Here is a 15,010-nt window from a genome sequence, read left to right as displayed (position 1 = left end):
TAGTACAACTTGGAGGATGCTCTGAAAGCAATGAACTCCCGCCTCTAACCGATCTGGCAAGTGTGGCTTAGACTCCTTCAGTGGTTAGATAATACCCCAATGGCATCCATAGGAAAAGGAAGGCAAAAATAACCCCAGTGAGAAAATATAAAGGCTGCTTATCATGTCGCATTCACAAGGCACACCTCACTGAGGACCGGCACAAGGCTGTGTCACCACCGGACAACGGAAAACACAAGACAAGAGGGAAAACTGACCCTGCTGATAATTGGGAAAGGTCCCTGCCTAAAAGCAGATTAACCGCTCTGATAAGGGCAAGTAAACAACTCTCAACCGGCTACCTGCCCTACCAGGGGGGCAAGAGAGGAAACCGAACCACAGTGCAAATAACCGAGGGAGGGGAATATACAGCAACCTAACTAAGAGCTGCACAGCAAACTGGGAGGACATGACAGCTCCAAGCATCATGCCCAAATATAACTGCAATACCCAGCAGAGAGCTGAGGGGGTGGGGTGAGGGGAGGGGGGAGTATACAGCCGTCTGTACCTGCTGATAGACCAGAGGAGAAACCATCTAATAAACCTCTCAGAGGAGGAGGGGGACTGAGGGAAATACCAACATGCGTCTATATGGGTGCCGACAGCAGCAGGAAACCCCTCACAGAGTGTCACCAGCAACCTGCATAGGAGCCGAGCGACCAGTCAGCCTCCACATCGTGGCTAACGTACCGCAACACCGTCATGGCCAACAAGCCACAATATATACATTATACACACATATATAGCAGCCCACATGTACATTAATTGCATATATGGCCCCCTATATGTACATTACACACATGGCTCCGTCTCACACACGCTCGGCTCCGCTCTTCCGTCTCACACACGCTCGGCTCCGCTCTTCCGTCTCACACACGCTCGGCTCCGCTCTTCCGTCTCACACACGCTCGGCTCCGCTCTTCCGTCTCACACACGCTCGGCTCCGCTCCTCCGTCTCACACACGCTCGGCTCCGCTCCTCCGTCTCACACACGCTCGGCTCCGCTCCTCCGTCTCACACACGCTCGGCTCCGCTCCTCCGTCTCACACACGCTCGGCTCCGCTCCTCCGTATCACCCAAGCTCGGCTCCGCTCCTCCGTCTCACACACGCTCGGCTCCGCTCCTCCGTCTCACACACGCTCGGCTCCGCTCCTCCGTCTCACACACGCTCGGCTCCGCTCCTCCGTCTCACACACGCTCGGCTCCGCTCCTCCGTCTCACACACGCTCGGCTCCGCTCCTCCGTCTCACACACGCTCGGCTCCGCTCCTCCGTCTCACACACGCTCGGCTCCGCTCTTCCGTCTCGCGCACACGCTCGGCTCCGCTCCTCCGTCTCGCGCACACGCTCGGCTCGGCTCCTCCGTCTCGCGCACACGCTCGGCTCCTCCGTCTCGCGCACACGCTCGGCTCCTCCGTCTCGCGCACACGCTCGGCTCCTCCGTCTCGCGCACACACTCGGCTCTGCTCCATACACTCTTTGAATACATCCTGTAGAAAGATAGTGTACAAGCAGCACTCCTAATCATCCACCAGGGCAGGACCTCCATAGGTATGCAGAGCCACGGAGAAATAGGAGCCCAGACTGGAAGCTCCAAAACAGCAGCAAATGAAAAGCTAATGAAAAGTGTAGCTGCCGGAAAAAATGTCAACCCTTTATTCCTCCATTAAAAGATGGTTGCCCTACAGATGGTGAAAAAGACGAGTCAGAAAGGCCGAAACGTGGCAACCATTTTTTAAAGGAGGAATAAAGGGTTGACATTTTTTGGCGGCATCTACAAGCTGCCGCGGCTTTCTTCTCATTTACCTCTGAATACATCCTGATGGGACACATAAACTGCAGGACACACAGCAGAGTCCTGCATCCACTGAGCGGAGAGACCTGGTCATGTGACCACTTGTCTCCTCCCACACACTGATCACATGATGGTGACATCATCACAGGTCTTGTAAGCACAGAACAACCCCACGGCTCCTGTCCGGCTGCAGGTGGAGGTAAGTGGGGGTCACAGCTTCCCCTTGTGGAGACCCCGGGGAGGTACAGGAGATTAGCGGCCATGTAACGCTCCTCTGGGGAGTCTGGGATGTACATAGGAGATGGTGCAAGGCCTCTGCAGCGCCCCCTATTGGCAGGCCTGTAACATGACTGGGAATAGAAGCCTCCGGAAGGCAGAGAACATCTCCAGCTACAATCAGGATTATTCGGCCTCAACTACAAATTCGCTTTCCCCAAATCCCCACAAAATGCCCCTTTTTCTGCCTCCCGCGGCCCCAGAATCCCCCATGAGGTCTTTAGTCCTGGGAGCCCCTTCTGCTGAGCGGCTGCAGACGGACAGCAGCTTCTGCCGGCGCTCCGGAGGAGTCTTACCCCGTTCCTCGCGGCCGCCGGCTCACTGATGCTCTGGGGTTTGGGAGGTGCAGCCACCGTCTCGTCACTCCAGAATCTTCCGTCTTCTGAAACCAGTAAATCCCCCAGAACTTCTCGGCTCGCAGCTCCCGGCTGGATGTGCTGTTTGTAGCATTTAGCGGGAAGCGCTGGACACGTTTTGGCCGCCCGATCCTTCTTCAGCGGCCGGACTCCTGCAAATCACTGGGGAAGAGATAGCAGATAACATGCTGTATCTTCATAGCGTCATAAATCCCCCTGGTTAACCCCTTCCTGCTCCGGGGCTTATATGTACACGCTGGGTGAGAAGGGGCTCCTGTGATTGGATGAATAGTTACACCCTATGGATGGCGCCGGCACAGAAGTTGCTTCCCCATCATCTGCAGCTGAAGAAGGCTATAACTGACTGCTGGCCTCCCGCTGCAGCAGCAGGGATCAGTGAGAACATCAGTGCCAGCAGTTAACCCCTTACATGAAACAATCACTGTTGATCGCGGCATGTGAAAGGTTCACAGAGGGAGAACCATGTAAACATGGAGGGCCAGTGGGTTGCCATGGCAAATAAATGCCAGTCAATGGCATCCGGGTCTGTGATTACTATGATTAGCTATGATGCACTGCAGTACAGAAGTATAGCAGTGTATTATCAGAGTGATCATAGCCTCACCAGTTCATGTTCGCTCCAGGGACATAAATATATATGTATTTATATTATTTTGCGCATGTACCCTTAGGCCGCACTTACATTGGTGTGTGCAAGATTGATGCAATTAACTTGGAGCGATAATAAACTTACAACCTGCATTCTTGCCTGTGAGCGCGATGTGTGTTTTGTGATAAAAAGGCATCGCTGCACATGAGATTTGCACGTGGCTGAAAATAGTATGTTGTTCAAATAGTAAAACAGAACATTCACAATGCCTCGTATAAACATCACACAGCACGCCAGGGTGCGGCAAATTTATACAGTTCCAAAGAAATAATGAGCGATATCACCCCAAAATAAGACATGCTGCGATCTCTCTATCTGTAACTGTCAGTCCGAGAGAAAAATTACTCATGTAAAAATGGTCTCTTTTCACGCATCTCGTAACACATGAAAATCGTCCTGAAAATCACCCGTGTGAATACACCCTTATTTATAGCCGTCTTGGAATCCCCTATAATCCAGAGATTTGGGGTGGCTTACATTGTATCGTCTTCTCTCCATTCAGGATCCTCGGCTGATATCTTCTATATCAGATAATATTCCTGATTGACCCGACAAGGATGGATAGGAAGAGGGACAAGAGGGCGGAGAGTATATTCACCCTCACCCTAGAGATACTCTTCCAGCTTACAGGAGAGGTGAGAGATTCTGGGGATGACGTCACGTTCCATCATTCTTATCTATGTCAGTCTCTGGTCACATCTACAGCAGAGGATTTACTGCCGATTCATCATAAATGCCGGGAAAATAATAGAGCCGGTTGTTCTGGTAGAATGACGGAAACCCAACAGATCTACTATAAGGCAATTGGAGGTTGTTGGGGGTCATTATTGTCTGTCATCTAACAGAACCAAAACTCTGATAATTTTGTTCTTCTGCTCCTGTGACTGAGTAGAACAACGGAGATGATGAACACAGAAGTGAGGAGAATCTTACTAATTGTTGGCCATAACTGGAGACATGAAGGACTCTGGGAATGTCTGCAGGGATATTTATGGATGTATCTCCCCATAAACAGGATTACACGGTAGTGAAGAAGACTTCTAGTGACGGCTGTCAGGACCCGGTGACTGATGGATGGGGAAGACCCCTGAGCCCAATCACAGGGCCTCCACCTCACCCCCTGATACTGGAGGAGATCAATGAGCAGAAGATCCTAGAACTCACCAACAAGATGATTGAGCTGCTGACTGGAGAGGTGACGCTGCTGGGAATGCTGGGACATTACACAGTAACGCTATGGCGGTATAACGTGTCTGGGTGATGACGGTATCATTGTGTTGTCAGGTTCCTATAAGGTGTCAGGACGTCACTGTCTATTTCTCCATGGAGGAGTGGGCGTATTTAGAAGGACACAAGGATCTGTACAAGGACATCATGATGGAGGACCACCAGCCCCCCCTATCAACAGGTAACAGACAGCACTAAATCCACACAGCCTTTATTATTTGTATGTAGAGAATGAATTCAGTGGCTGTCTGTGTTTTCTGCAGGTAGATCCAGTAAGAGAACAGCAGCGAAGAGATGTCCCCGTCCTCTTCTTCCACAGGATGATCAGGTAGATGGAGAGAAGGTCTCCTGAAATCTCCCCTCTGGTCTGTAAGACGGCTGGGAAGGTCTTGTGTTCAGTCTTATTATATGACTGATACTTGTGTAATGAGAAAGCTGGAGATGGCCGGATTACAGCCAACCGCAGACATTAGATCTCCGCATCTTATCACTATCTTCTGGTTCTGGAGACTTCTGTTGCAATAAAGAAGCAACAGGTTGGAGTTATACAGGAGACCTGCAGCTATTTGGCCCAGATCACTACTGCTGTCATGTCATTCCGGCTCCTCATACTAATTAATGACCTTTTCTGGCCATATAAAACCTTCCACACGATTTCTCCAACTGTGTGATGACTTTTACAATATTTATTTCACAGCTGGTGAAACTGGAGGAAGATCCGATCCCTATTGATGCTACAGAGACACATGTGAGGGGGAATCAGCCGTGTAAGGAGGGGATCCCTACAGATGACCCCCCAGGTGAGACTACATGTAGGAAAGAGTCTGTGTTGTCAGGGTTTTCAGCTGTATGTTCCCTTATTCAGCCAAAGACTATGTTTAGCATTTTTTGTCATCATTAGAGATGAGCGAACGCGTTCGTCCGAGCTTGCTATTCGTGCGAATATTAGGGTGTTCGGGATGTTCGTTATTCGTAACGAACACCATGCGGTGTTCTGGTAAATTAAACTTTCTTCCCTGAGACGTTAGCGCTTTTTTTTGGCCAATATAAAGACAGGGAAGGCATTACAACTTCCCCCTGCAACGTTTAAGCCCTATACCACCCCCCTGCTGTGAGTGGCTGGGGAGATAAGGTGTCCGCCTGATATGAAAGTCTGCCCCTCCCGCTGCTCGCTATGGATGCATTCTATATGCGCTCAATGGGGCCAGCGGCAGCAGCGCTGACCCCATTGAGAACATATAGAAGACAAATCCTTCTTCTCTGGCACAGCTGTAACAGCTGTAGCAGAGAAGAACGATGTTTGCCCATTGAATTCAATGGAACCGGCAATACAGCCGACTCCACTGAATGCAATGGGCTGCCGGCGATCGCAGGATGAATGGTCGGAAAGGGGTTAAATATATAACCCCTTTCCTGCAATTCATCCAGAAATGTGTTACACTAAAAATATATACCGGCGTTTAAGGCGACGGGGCGTATAAGACGACCCCCCAACTGTCACCTTATACGCCGGTAATACAGTGGAGCAAAGAATAAAAAGCATTACTTACGTTTTTAGATGATCTGCGGTGCTCCTGCAGGCTGTCACTCCCTCCTGGTCCACGGCAGACAAGCTTTCTCCACGAAAGACTTTAAATCCCTGCCTCCAGAAGCACATGTGCCTTCAGCCAATCACAGCCAATGACAATGATGTCATTGAATGGCTGTGATTGGCTGTGTTTCTGGAGGCGGGGATTTCAAGGCTTGAAATCCCCGCCTCCAGAAACACAGCCAATCACAGCCATTCAATGACATCATTGTCATTGGCTGTGATTGGCTGAAGGCACATGTGCTTCTGGAGGCAGGGATTTAAAGTCTTTCGTGGAGAAAGCTTGTCTGCCGTGGACCAGGAGGGAGTGACAGCCTGCAGGAGCGCCGCAGATCATCTAAAAACGTAAGTAATGCTTTTTATTCTTTGCTCCACTGTATTACCGGCGTATAAGGTGACAGTTGGGGGGTCGTCTTATACGCCCGGTCGCCTTATACGCCGGTATATATTTTTAGTGTAACACATTTCTGGATGAATTGCAGGAAAGGGGTTATATATTTAACCCCTTTCCGACCATTCATCCTGCGATCGCCGGCAGCCCATTGCATTCAGTGGAGTCGGCTGTATTGCCGGTTCCATTGAATTCAATGGGCAAACATCGTTCTTCTCTGCTACAGCTGTTACAGCTGTGCCAGAGGAGGACGATCTTTATGCTGACAGTGGGGGGGGGGGGGGGGGGGCACTCTTGCCGCTATTGTGGCTTAATAGTGGGACCTGTGAACTTGAGATGCAGCCCACCATGTAGCCCCTCGCCTGCCCTATCCGTCACTGTGTCATTCCCATCACTTTCCTGAATTGCCCAGATTTTCACACATGAAAACCTTAGCGAGCATCGGCGAAATACAAAAATGTTCCGGTCGCCCATTGACTTCAATGGGGTTCGTTGTTCGAAACGAACCCTCGAGCATCACGGGAAGTTCGTTACGAATAACGAACACCCGAACATTTTGGTGTTCGCTCATCTCTAGTCATCATACTTCACTCAAAAAAAAAAAATAAATTAAAGGAACATTTAAATCACATTAAGAGTAAAGCTATCAGTGCCGCATATGGAGACTCGAAATAGCTTTTTTAAAATACATATTAACCCCTAAAGGACGCAGCCCTTTATTTCCATTATCTTTTTTTCCTCCCTCTTTTAAAAAATCATAACTCCATCAACATATATGTCTGAGGGCTTACGTTTTGCAGGATGAGTCGCATTTTTTAATAGTACTATTAAATGTACCATATAATGTACTGAAAATTATTTTTAAAATTCTATGTAGAGTGAAATGGAAAAAGAATAGAGATGAGCGAGCACCAAAATACTCAGGTGCTCGTTGCTCGAGTCAAACTTTTCGTAATGCTCGAGAGCTCGTTTCGAATAATGAACCCCACTGAAGTTAATGGGAGACTCGAGCATTTTTCAAGGTCACCGATGCTCCGCATAGCAAAGGTTGTGTGAATCGCCTGAAAACATCAGAAAGTGATGTAAACACCACAGAAACGGATAGGGAACAGCAGGGGCAGCATGCATGGGTGCATCTGAGGCTCCCATGTTGCACTATTAAGCCAAATTGTGGGCAAGAACCTAGCGGTCACCTTCCCTAACAATTTATTTGGGACAGACCATATTCAGCAAGGCACACGCACTGGCACATCTTAGCTAAGCACCACACTAGGTGCAACCAAGGCCAATCACCGCCTGCGAGTGACACCACTGCCTCTTCTCCTGTGTTACATGCTGGCATTGCTGTCCAATCCCCCCCAGGATGCAGGCACGAGCCTGCGTCCACAGCGTACTCAAATTTTTCCCAGCGCAGTGTCCAGCTGTCCTCATGCCACACGGTCGCTTGATAGCCACACCACCCTCATGTCTATTTATAAGTGCGTATTGGATAAGGAGGAACCGGAGACACACACTGCAGAGGGTTGGCAGGGCCTGGTAGCGACCCCTTTTGAAATTGTGGGCAATATCCCACTATGCCTATTGGAATTGATGATAAATTAACGTATGATCAAGTCCAATCCCATGGTACCTCTATGACAATATTGTCTGGAGCCACAAATGTTCCCGAAAATGGGACTCAGATGCCATAACTTCTACCCATCTCCACAATTCAGCAACGCATTCTAAAACTAAAGATTGGTTTGAAGCAGGAGGTATCGCAAAAGTAGCCACCACAGGTATACAGTGACCCTGTGAAAGTCTCATTAAATCAGTTATGCTTCCTGTGAATGCTCCAATCCAGTATCTCGGATCACTGTGGTAAAACGAGAGCTAATACATGCCGACCAGTGCTGACCCTCAGGGATGCGTGCATTTATCAGACCCAAACCAAACTGGCTGTTTACCACTCAGGTTATTTTATGTCCACTTAAATCCAAAAATACACAGTGTACAATGAGTTCTGTCTTGCTACACAGTGCTGATCAGAATTCCATTGCCCATGCCACCTCCAACCAGTACTTCTACCCATATCCACAATTCAGCAACGCATTCTAAAACCAAAGATTTGTTTGAAGCAGGAGGTGTCACAAAAGTTGCCACCACAGGTATACCGTGAAACCATCAGTGTCTCATGAAATCAGTTACTCTTCTTTTGATCGCTACAAGGAGAGTGGTAGACATGAAGAAATTTGAGTGGCCAAAGCAGGACAATTCATTCTGTCTAGGTGTCAGATAATTGGACACTCGGATACATTTGTGGACTCTGTGGGCGTATGATGCTGGAAACAACACGTTTTCTGAACTGTAGTAGTCTCTACAAAAGCTCTTCAAAATCGGTTGCGAGAACCTGGAGGCGACCCTCCGAAAAATTGTTTTGACAGAGGCTGGAGGCAGCTCTGGTAAAAAAAAAAATGTTTTTAAAGAGCCTATGGGGCCCTCTGAAGAATTGGCTGTTCAGCATGCTGACATGCTGGTTTAGGAGGAGAAGAGGGTGGAGGAAGATCAGAGGAGGATAGACCAAGCTACTTCTACCAACGGGACACACACTTGGGCCGATTATGCAAAAAGCAAATAAGAGAATGAAAAATGAGAGGAATTTTGTTAGTTCCTATGTAGTCTGTGTACACCAGTAGTTCTGTATAGAACCGGTAACAGTATGCAGTATATAGCCAGGATGCTTGTGAATGCTTTGTGAGCACTACTGGTCCCAGGCAGCCAAACTACTGATGCATACAATGAGAGGAGTGGTAGTCCTAAAAAGGAATGTTGGGTTCCAAACGTGGGCATAAAGGGGACTCAAATGCCAGTACTTCTACATATCTCCACAATTTAACAACCCATTCTACAATAAAACATTTTTGTACCAAGAGTATAGGCGAACCCTTGAAATATTTGTGTACCAAGACTATATAGGTGAACCCCTGAAAGATTTGTGTACCAAGAGTATAGGCGAACCCCTGAAACAATTGCTTTACCAAGAGTATAGGCGAACCTCTGAAACGTTTGTTGACGAAGAGTACAGGCAAACCCCTGAAACATTTGTGTACCAAGAGTATAGGTGAACCCCCTGAAACATATGTATCAAGAGTATAGGTGAACCCCTGAAAAATTTGTTTGCTAAGAGTATAGGCGAAGGCCCGAAAAATTTGTGTACCAAGGGTACAGGTGTAACCCTGAAAAATTTGTTTACCCAAAGTGCAGGTGAAACCCCGAAAATCTTTTTTTTTAACATACAGCTCGTAGTTGCTTCAGCATGCTGACATGTTGGTTTTGGAGGAGGAAGATCAGAGAAGGATAGACCAAGCTACTTCTCCCCTTTTTTGGGGTGATAGATGGTGCATGACTCTCTTGTTCCAGCTTAAAGAATCTTTATGTTACGCTGCTTTCCACCGGTGGAGAAGAGAAGTCAGGGGAAATCCAAGCTTTGCTCATCTTAATGAGTGTAAGCCTGTCGGCGCTGTCAGTTGACAGGCAGGTACGCTTATTCGTGATAATTCCGCCCCCCCCTGCCCAGCAGCACTAAACACCCTCTCTGATAACACGCTAGCAGCAGGGCAGGCCAGCACCTCCAAGGTGTACAGCGCAAGTTTGTGCTACATGTCCAGCTTTGACACCCAATAGTTGTATGGAGCAGAAGGATCATGGAGAGCTTTGGTGCGGTCGGCTATGTACTCCCTCACCATCTTTTTACACTGTTCCTTCCTACTCGGCCTCGACTAGGGAGTGGTGACAGTCAAACCCTGTAACAGCTCTTGGGCGGTGTGCCTCTTGTTACCTAAGCTCAGGAATTTCAGCATGGCCTGCTGACACTTCTCCATGGCAGTGCTACAGCGCCTTGAGCTAACAACTGAAGGCGACGTGCTCACAGATGGTAAAAGAGAGGTGGAGGAGGAGGAGGGGGGGGTGGAGCAGGTGGCATAGTTAGCCGGAGAAACCATGACTGAGGTAGGACCTGCAATCCTCAGTGTAAGCAGCACGTGAGCGGGCCCAGGGTCAGACTCGGTCCCAGCCTCCCCCAGCTTAACCCAATGTGCCATCAGGGAGATGTAGTGTTCCTGCCCGCCAACACTTGGCCATGTGTTGGTGGTTAAGTGGACCTTTCCAGTAACCGCGTTGGTGAGGGCACAGTTTATATTCCGTGATACATGCTGGTGTAGGGCGGGGACGGCGCAGCGGGAAAAATAGTGGTGACTGGGGACTGAGTACCGAAGGATGGCCGCCGCCATCAGGTTGCGGAAAGCCTCCGTTTCTACCAGCCTGTATGGCAGCATCTTCAGGCTGAGTAGTTTGGAAATATGCACGTTTAGCGATTGTGCATGTGGGTGGGTGGCTGCATATTTCAGCTTGCATTCCAATGCTTAGGCTATTGATAGCTGAATGCTGCGCTCGGACACATTGGTGGAGGCGGTGGAGGTGAAGGTGTGGGTGCAGGCCGGGAGACGCTCGTGCCTGCGTCCTAGGAGGGGGATTGTATCTCAATGCCAGCAGGTGACACAGGAGAAGAGTCACTGGTGTGACCTGCGGGTGGTGAATGGCCTTCGTTCTACGTCTTCGGGTGCTTAGCCATCATATGCCTGCTCATGCTGGTGGTGGAGAGGCTGGTAGTGATGGCTCCCCTGCTGATCTTGGTGTGGCACAGGTTGCAAACCACTGTTCGTCGGTCATCCGCGCTCTCAATAAAAAACCTCCAGACTTTCGAACACCTAGCCCTCTGTATGGAGGCTTGCCGCGAGGAGGTGCTGTGGGTAACAGTTGGGGATTATTTGCTGTGGCCCCGCTTCTCCCTCTGGCCACCCCACTGCCTCTTCTAACCTGTTCTGGTGCTGCACTTGCCTCCCTCTCTGAAGCCCTGTCTTCAGTAGGCTTAGCAACCCAGGTGGGGTCAGTCACATCATCATCCACCAGCTCTTCCTCTGACTCCTTTGCTCCTCCCTCAGACTTAGTGCCCTAACAACCACCTCACTGACAACACAACGGTGTCTCATCATTATCATCATCCACAAATATCTCTTGAGACACTACTTGGAAGTCCTCACCCTCATCACCCTGAGTCTGTGAAAGGTCCAAATTTTGGGCATAGGTCACGACAAACTCCTCACGCGGCTGATGAACTGTTTTTTCCGACTCAAAGCAGGGACCCGAGAATGCAGTTTCTATAGCATACACAGTGCAACAAAAATGACATATTTTTTTCTATGGGTCAGTATGATCACTACAATGCCAAATTTATATGTATAATACATATTATCCTTTTTTTTTTTTTTCAAACATATTTAAAATTTTTAATTCTTTTCTGTTGCCATCTTCTGACAGCTGTAACATTTGTATTTTTCCATCAACATACTTGTACAAGAGCTCGTTGTGTGCGAGACGTCCTGTATTTCCCTTTGGCACCATTTTACAATACATACGACTTTTTGGTTGTTTTTTATTACAGTTTTTCATAGAGACGGGGTGACAAAAGAGCAAAATTCTGGCGTTCTTTATTTATTTTTTTCGATGACGTTCACCGTGCGTGGTAAATAATGAGTTACATTGATAGGTCAGCCTTTTACGGACCCAGCGACACCAAATATGTATTTTTGTGTAATTATTTAGATTATTTTATTCATGTAGCAAAAGGTTTTTTTTCTTTAATTTTATAACTTTTTTTATATTTTTAATAATTAGTAAAACTTTTTTAAACTTGCTCTTACTATTTTTTAGTCCCCTACGGTACATGAACTTGCAATGCTCTTAAAAATTTCTAAGTGGGTGAATTGGGAAAAGGACCACAGCTGCACCACTTTGGGGTGGGGGGGGGGATCATTTCTGCGGTTTTCACGGTGCAGTAAAAATGATACGTCTTTATTCTGAGGGTCAGTACGAGTACAGTGATACTAAATTCATACAGTTCTTTATATGTAGTAATTAGAGATGAGCGAACGTACTCGTCCGAGCTTGATACTCGTTCGAGTGTTAGCGTGTTCGAGATGCTCGTTACTAGAGGCGAGCACCACGTGATGTTCAAGTTACTTTCACTTTCATCTCTGAGACGTTAGCACGCTTTTCTGGCTAATAGAAAGACAGGGAAGGCATTACAACTTCCCCCTGTGACGTTCAAGCCCTATACCACCCCCCTGCAGTGAGTGGCTGGCGAGATCAGGTGTCACCCGAGTATATAAATCGGCCCTTCCCGCGGCTCGCCACAGATGCATTCTGACATAGCTCAGGGAAAGTGCTGCTGATGCTGGAGCTGCTATAGGGAGAGTGTTAGGAGTTATTTTAGGCTTCAAGAACCCCAACGGTCCTTCTTAGGGCCACATCTGACCGTGTGGAGTACTGTTGAGGCTGCTTTTAGCAGTGTTGCACTTTTTTTTTTTTTTTGTATATCGGCCATGCAGAGCATTGCGTCATCAGTCTGCAGTCATTGTACATAGTATAGGGCCAGTACTGGTGAGGCAGGGACAGTGGAAAAGGTGAAAGAGATATACTGTCTATATAGGCAGTGGGCTTTTTCAAACAAATTTGGGGAAAAAAAAAAATATTTGGGCTGCCTGTGACCGTCCTCAGTGTACTGCGTCTCTGCTGGAGGTAGTAGTCCTAATTAATACGCAGCTAAGTGTTACAGCAGGCTTGCGCAAAAGTGTTTCCTGGCTCTGCGTTGCCCGTTACATCACCGCCATCATCCCGTCCAGAGGGAAACAGTCTGCAGTAATTTTACATAGTATAGGCCCAGTAGTGGTGAGGCAGGGACAGTGGGAAAGGTGAAAGAGATATACTGTCTATATAGGCAGTGGGCTTTTTCAAAAAAATTTGAGAAAAATACTATCTTTGGGCTGCCTGTGACCGTCCTCAGTGTACTGCGTCTCTGCTGGGGGTAGTAGTCCTAATTAATACGCAGCTAAGTGTTACAGCAGGCTTGCGCAAAATTCTTTCCTGGCTCTGCGTTGCCCGTTACATCACCGCCGTCATCCCGTCCAGAGGGAAACAGTATACATATATACGCTGCCTACAGTATCTGTCTGCTGTCTCAGCTCAGCCTTTAAAAAAATAGAAGCAAAACACTTAAAGGGGTTGTCTCGTGGCAGCAAGTGGGGTTATACACTTCTGTATGGCCATATTAATGCACTTTGTAATATACATCGTGCATTAAATATGAGCCATACAGAAGTTATTCACTTACCTGCTCCGTTGCTAGCGTCCCCGTTGCCATGGTTCCGTTTAACTTCGGTGTCTTCTTGCTTTTTTAGACGCGCTTGCGCAGATGGATCTTCTCCCTTCGGCTGGTCTTGGAAGCATCGGCGTTTTGGCTCCGCCCCCTTGTACGCATCATCGCGTAGCTCCGCCCCCGTCACGTGCCGATTCCAGCCAATCAGGAGGCTGGAACCGGCACACGTCATGGGGCGGAGCTACGCGATGATGCGTACAAGGGGGCGGAGCCAAAACGCCGATGCTTCCAAGACCAGCCGAAGGGAGAAGATCCATCTGCGCAAGCGCGTCTAAAAAAGCAAGAAGACACCGAAGTTAGACGGAACCATGGCAACGGGGACGCTAGCAACGGAGCAGGTAAGTGAATAACTTCTGTATGGCTCATATTTAATGCACGATGTATATTACAAAGTGCATTAATATGGCCATACAGAAGTGTATAGACCCACTTGCTTTCGCGAGACAACCCCTTTAAGGCCTACTAGTGGCCTTTGGACACTTGACTGCTTCTGCGCTGTGAATTCCACTAGCTCAGTCATACACACCTACGTCTCACTACAGGCTTGCGCAAAATTCTTTCCTGGCTCTGCTGTGTGTTCCGTAAGTGAAGTCAGCCTCTAACCACAGGCCAATAAGCGGCACATTTAATTACAGCGTTCTGTTTCTGCACTACTGGTAATACACCATGCTGAGGGGTAGGGGTAGGCCTAGAGGACGTGGACGCGGGCAAGGACGTGGAGGCCCAAGTCAGGGTGTGGGCACAGGCCGAGCTCCTGATCCAGGTGTATCGCAGCCGACTGCTGCGGGATTAGGAGAGAGGCACGTTTCTGGCGTCCCCACATTCATCTCACAATTAATGGGTCCACGCGGTAGACCTTTATTAGAAAATGAGCAGTGTGAGCAGGTCCTGTCGTGGATGGCAGAAAGTGCATCCAGCAATCTATCGACCACCCAGAGTTCTGCGCCGTCCACTGCTGCAACTCTGAATCCTCTGGCTGCTGCTCCTCCTTCCTCCCAGCCTCCTCACTCCATTACAATGACACATTCTGAGGAGCAGGCAGACTCCCAGGAACTGTTCTCGGGCCCCTGCCCAAAATGGGCAGCAATGGTTCCTATCCCACCGGAGGAGTTTGTCGTGACCGATGCCCAACCTTTGGAAAGTTCCCGGGGTCCGGGGGATGAGGCTGGGGACTTCCGGCAACTGTCTCAAGAGCTTTCAGTGGGTGAGGAGGACGACGACGATGAGACACAGTTGTCTATCACTCAGGTAGTAGTAATTGCAGTAAGTCCGAGGGAGAAGCGCACAGAGGATTCGGAGGAAGAGCAGCAGGACGATGAGGTGACTGACCCCACCTGGTTTGCTAAGCCTACTGAGGACAGGTCTTCAGAGGGGGAAGCAAGTGCAGCAGCAGGGCAGGTTGGAAGAGCCAGTGCGG

At 48.7% G+C, this 15,010-nt stretch overlaps 1 protein-coding gene and 1 pseudogene across 1 annotated transcript in view; one reads left to right on the top strand and one right to left on the bottom strand.

The window, feature by feature from the left end:
- Positions 1-15,010, bottom strand: part of LOC136626716 (zinc finger protein 27-like) — a 659,137-nt gene that overhangs the window by 137,830 nt on the left and 506,297 nt on the right. The gene's annotated exons all lie outside the window — the stretch shown is intronic.
- The window catches only part of LOC136624991 (zinc finger protein 208-like), a 64,727-nt pseudogene that overhangs the window by 38,415 nt on the left and 11,302 nt on the right, over positions 1-15,010 (top strand).

The sequence above is a fragment of the Eleutherodactylus coqui genome, chromosome 4 (assembly GCF_035609145.1).
Source record: "Eleutherodactylus coqui strain aEleCoq1 chromosome 4, aEleCoq1.hap1, whole genome shotgun sequence".
NCBI lineage: Eukaryota > Metazoa > Chordata > Amphibia > Anura > Eleutherodactylidae > Eleutherodactylus > Eleutherodactylus coqui.
Note: the sequence above shows the minus strand (reverse complement) of the source record. Positions and strands in the feature narration are given on the sequence as shown.